Source organism: Prionailurus bengalensis, chromosome X, assembly GCF_016509475.1.
Source record: "Prionailurus bengalensis isolate Pbe53 chromosome X, Fcat_Pben_1.1_paternal_pri, whole genome shotgun sequence".
Taxonomy (NCBI): Eukaryota; Metazoa; Chordata; class Mammalia; order Carnivora; family Felidae; genus Prionailurus; species Prionailurus bengalensis.
The window spans coordinates 115,464,913-115,470,905 of NC_057361.1; the positions used below are offsets into that span (position 1 = coordinate 115,464,913).

The 5,993-nt window shown below is 39.2% G+C and overlaps 1 pseudogene; it reads left to right on the forward strand.

The window, feature by feature from the left end:
- Nucleotides 1-1,761: 1,761 nt before the first annotated feature.
- On the forward strand, nt 1,762-2,205 carry LOC122477691 (annotated as a pseudogene).
- Nucleotides 2,206-5,993: the final 3,788 nt, after the last annotated feature.

The following is a 5,993-nucleotide window of genomic DNA, read 5'->3' on the forward strand; positions in this document are numbered from 1 at the left end:
CTCTCTGCCCCTGCCCCCACTCGCATTTGGATGCTCTCTCTGTCAAAATAAATAAATAAACTTTTTTTTAAAAAGCCTTTAAAAAAATCTAGAACAAATGAGTTGATCAAAGTCATAGGATATAACGTCTACTATATACAAAAATCAGTTGTATTTCTGTATGTTAGCAACAAACAATTGGAACTGAAATTTATTTATTTATTCGGAACTGAAATTTAAAATGAAGCATTGCTTTTTACGATACCACCGAAAGGATAAAATAGTTATGTATAATCTAACAAAATACATGCAAGATCTGTATCCTGAAAAAATATCTACATTGTAGCACTGTTTTTAATAGATATACACCACAAGCTAGATAGAACGCCAATAATAGACGACTGGATGAATAATGTATGGTTCTTTCAAACAGAGGAATGCTTTCAATCACTTAAAAAGATATTGCCGATTACTATTTATCAAAATGTGTTTTAAGTATTTATGTGTTTTAAAAGTTTAAACCAGCATCCGCAGTAATATTTTGTTTCAAACTACACCCATGTGTGCAGAAGAATGAACTGCAACACACAGCAAGATTTAAAGAACAAATACCTCTGAGTGACAGACTGTTTAAATTTTTATATCTACTTATCTGCTCCTCTTCACTTGTAGACATGGCTAATGTAATAAAAAATAATAAATATTTTCAGCCATTAAATTTGGTCTCCGTTGGCACTCTTGTATGGTTAAGAAGGAATGTTAGGGGGCGATATGCATGTAAAATCTTTCTGAATTTCTCTTCACCCTTACCATCTTCATTGGAGTAGCTCTCTAGGTAAATGTGGCCTCAACCTTAACCTTACCACATTGCGATTTGGATAGTTCAATTTGACCTTCATATTTTCAACATTCTGGAATTTCAATGGCATTTCCTATTTCCTTAAGATACTTTGAGAGACACTGGTATTTTTGAGATATGCTGATATTTTGACATTCGTATACCATTTTGCATTTTTGAGTTTCCTTTATTTTAGACCTGTTGCATTGGGCGTGACGTGACACTTCGCGAATTCCAAGATTAGTTTTCATCAAACAATAGTTTAAATGATCACATTTCTATTTGCATTCAAAAATATCATGTAAGTATTCACATCACGTGTATATTTAATTCAGATACTGCTGAGGCAAATAATTTCTGTTTTACTCGTACTGTCTGTATTGGAAAAAAATCACTATTTTACATCTTGAATGATTATGTTAAAATGTTCCTCTGAAGAAATCAGATCCTGAATTGTCAACAAAGTCTTCTGCCTGATATATATTTTTTTGCAGGTCAGCACCCACTGGTCAATCACTGGATTTGAAGAACTCTGGCCCATAATATGAATTCTAGCATATGATTATGGAATTGAGTACAAACACTGGGAACTGACTTAACTGGACGCATCTACAACATACAGCATATGGCACTTCAGAGAACAGGGTGCTTCGATTCCAAATCCTGGCTTACTGGCCAGGGATCTTGGGGAAGTTACTTCGTCTCTCTCTTGGCCTGTATTTCCTCCCTTGTAAAATCGGGACAATGCCAGTACCTTCCTCAGAGGGATGATAGGAAGATTAATGAAGTCACTACATGTAAAGTGCTTAGAATAGTGCCTGGCATTCAACAAATATTCTCTATTTTGGTGAATAAACTGGTGGTTTGGAATAGAGTAGGTTCAGGATACAGATGAAATGAACGTTGGATTAAAAGACCCTAATGGAAAGCAACAGCAACGCAAGATGGCAGCCACCATGGGCTCAGGAGTAAAGGTCCCTCGCAATTTTCGACTGTCGGAAGAACGGGAAGAAGGCCAGAAAGGAGTAGGGTCTAGAAGGTGATGAAGACCTGACACTTACAAGATGGACAGGGATGATAATTGGGCCTCCAAGGATAATCTATGAAAACCAAATATACAGCCTTAAAATAGAATGTGGACCGAAATACCCAGCAGCAACCTCCCCACCCCCACCCCCGCTTTGCAAGATTTGTAACAACAATTAATATGGAGTTAATAGTTCTAATGGAGTGGTGGACCTAAGAGTCATATCAGTGCTAGCAAAATGACAGAATTCACATGGCATCAAAGTCATCCTGCAAGAGCTCTGGCACCTGATGATGTCAAAAGAAACCATGAAACTCCCTCAGCTGCCCCCCCACCCCCAGGACAGTGTTACAGCAATTAATGAAAAAGAACAACTACAGCCCCTCCCCCTCCCCCCAATTCGATTTAAGCGGTCTTCATTTTCCACAATAGTAAATTTCCTAGATATGTCTTGTAGACCTCAAAGTACTAGAAAGGAAGCTCCCATTCAAAGGCAATTTATCTTAAGATGCTGTAAACAATACTGATTTTTTGTCCATGTGAAATGTAAGGTTTGCTATTAAAAAAAAAAAAAAAAAGACCCTAATGGATCTAATGACAGCTACGTGACTAGTAAAATATACCAACACTGACCTACTGAGTATTGAATTTCATATACCTGTGCTGATTGCTAAATCATAGCATTACCTGGATTAAGGTAATCTTCCAATAACCATATGGAATAAGCAGCATAACACAGTGGGAATGTTATGGAACCTGGTCTGGATCACCCGGTGGAAGAACCAAGTGACACTCAGAGATCTTGGAAGGCAGGAGGTTGATTTCACACTGGCGGGCTCAGAGGAGATCACTCTCCAGAGGTCTGGGCCCCCAGCATAAGCAGAGGGAACAACTTCTAGTCTGCCGCTTCCGCATTCCGCATTAGTAGTAATTTGGCAGGAGGCAAGCCGGGTAGGAAGAAGAACCCGGAAGGGGAGTCTTTGGTCGGGGACTGGAATTTCCCTATCAGTCCTGTCGGCCATCTTATAACAGATCTTTCCCTATCAGTAAAAATTCAGAGCAAGAATCACATTTCCAGGGTTTGAATCATGGAATAGTACTTATCAGCTACCTGATCAGGGGCGGATCGTTTAAACATCCAAAGCTTCAGTTTCCCCATCTCTAAACTGGGGACCACTGAAGGCACAAGAGGCCTCCATCATGGAATTATTGTGAGAATTAAATGAGCCATTGCATATTAAGGTCTTAGAGTAAGCAGAAAGAGTGAGGGGTCCCCAGAGAAAGAAAGAGGAGACAGACACAGCTTCTAGAAAACAAAGAGAAGCCATCTTAGCTCCCCACCCCACCCCACCCCACCCCCGCCCCTATTTTCTGTGATCTGTGCCTCACTGGCTCTATTCGCCCTAGCACACTCTTTGCAGAACTTCCCTAGGAGGTGTTAGAACAAAGAAATGCAAAAACCTTAGTAGTTAAGGATTTTAAGGGAACAAAGGGAATACAAAACCTAATTGTCTCTACCAGGCCAGGAAACAGCCTAACCAAATCAGAGACAATAAATCAAGGGGGAAACTCCCAGTGCTGTTTCAAAAGTAAAGACTGACTTAATGCACCGTCTTGGGTTGTTTTTGCAGGACTGAAACTGGGCCTCCTGTGTAGGGTTAATGAGGTTAAAACTGTCACCAGCAAGACCCCCCCCCCCAACTGAACCCCTTCTTCACTGGAAAGCTAACCTTGTTTTAGAGGCAAACAACACAAAGCACTCCGTGGGCCCTGGATTCGTTTGAGCTCTAACCACCTACTCACACCTGCGCAGATGGACCAGCGTTGCCTCTACCTCATTATTATGTTGAAATATCCGCCCGAGGAGAAACACAAACCTCATTAACATAACATACAACCCTGATACTCACCCCTACAGATGATGACTCCGCTTTCTGAGAATTCATCCTAACCTGAAATAAAAGGGACTCACTCACCCTTGCACGGGGGAGTCATGGTTTGTGAACTATTCCCACCCCCCCCACCCCCGAACTCCTTGTTTGCAGCAAAAGCAGTTTTCCTTTGTGTGACATCTCCACATGGTGTGGTCTCTACCTGTAACTCACTAAGGAGCGAACTCACATTAGTGCAGTTACATTGACACAGAAAAGATCAAGAATTCTTATCTGTTCTTACTGCTACTGGAATAGGTGATCATAAACACATTGTCCCGGGTCACAAAGCTGCCTAATTCTTCATGTGCAGAACCATGTGCTGTTTGTGATGGCAATCCAATTCCCCTTTCTCAGTTTCAGTGGAGCTCCTCATCTTTAAAAATAAGTGTGATCTCTGTACTATAAAGCTCTCCCTAAAAGGCGATTCCTGGATGGGCTGAGATAATCTGAAGGAAAATTTTATAGTTTTAAGTACACAGTTAGGGGATGGAAAAAACTGAAATTAATGAGATAAAAGGTCGAATCAAGAGGTAAGAAAAAATAACAAGAAACACAAAGCAAAAAAGAAGGGGGTGATAAAAATAAAATTCAACATGAAATATTACTAAAAACAATAGAAATGATCAACATCCTGAGTTGGTTATCTGAAAAGACAAATAAATAACAGAAATGAAAAAGAGGGCGTTAATAAGATACTGTAGAAATGTAAAGATAATAAAGGGACACCATGAACAATGGATGCCGATAAATTTGAAAATCAGACAGATTGATCGTGTTTGTAAGAATCTGCTTAAATTGATCCAGAATATACAGACTAAAGCACTAGAGAAACTGAATTAGTAGTCAAACAAATCTAAGTTCAAAATAAGCAGATTGCATGTTTTCTTTTCCACCTGGTTGATTTGAGATTATTTATGAGAGGAGGTGAAGTCTTTATCGCAGTGGTTTTCCAAGTGTTTTTATTCTCGTTCCCCAAAAGAATTTCTAAGAACAACGCACCTCTTTGCACATTTCAAAAATGACTTTTTCTTTGTCTTATGTGTAAGTAGGTACGAGGAATACAATTTCCCACATATTGTTAATAAAACTATGAAACCATTATTTACTACTCACCATTATCTACTTTAAATATACATAGTTCCTGTTCTTCCTTGACGTCATATATCCATTCTGTTGCCCAGATTTTTATCATAATATATGCTGGTGCCTGAGTATCTATAAATAAGTCACAGAAAACAAAACATACATTGAAATTAATTTTTTTTAAATGTTCTATAAACACAAGTCTCTATGTGTTATTTTTTTTCTTCTGGATTGATTTATAATTATAATTACCAGCATTATATTTTGTTTAAGACAATAGTAATATTAAATGTTTTGATAAAAATTATTAAACCTAAAATAAAACTTTATTGCAAATTCATCTCTTTTTTTTTTTTTTCCAACGTTTATTTATTTTTGGGACAGAGAGAGACAGAGCATGAATGGGGAAGGGGCAGAGAGAGAGGGAGACACAGAATCGGAAACAGGCTCCAGGCTCTGAGCCATCAGCCCAGAGCCTGACGCGGGGCTCGAACTCACGGACCGCGAGATCGTGACCTGGCTGAAGTCGGACGCTTAACCAACTGCGCCACCCAGGCGCCCCGCAAATTCATCTCTTGATGCATTGGGTGAGGATAGGCTCTTGATTAATTTACACATCTCTGAATTAATACTACTTAAAAAAATTTTTTTTAATGTTTATTTATTTTTGAGAGAGAGAGAGCGTGAGTAGGGGAGGGGCAGAGAGGGAAACACAGAATCCGAAACAGGCTCCAGGCCCTGAGCTGTCAGCACAGAGCCCGACACGGGGCTTGAACTCACAAACTGTGAGATCGTGACCTGAGCCAAAGTCAGTCACTTAACCCACTGAGCCACCCAGGCGCCCTGAATTAATACTACTTTCTGGCAGAATGAGACACATGACGCCATCAGTTCTATTCTTCTGTTACATTTTTGAATATATAAGGGTTAAGAAGCTTTGCTCCATAAACAACTAGAAGGAGTTTGGTATAGCAAAGTCAGTCAATTCCCTAAAGTCTTTCTGAATTATATGCCCAAATCACTTAGTTATATTGCATCAAAAATTATATTTAATGATCTATCAGTAGGCAAGTTCTATTAAGTCCTCCTGACATCTGTTCTCAGGCAGATCAATTTCAGGAGAGAATACATA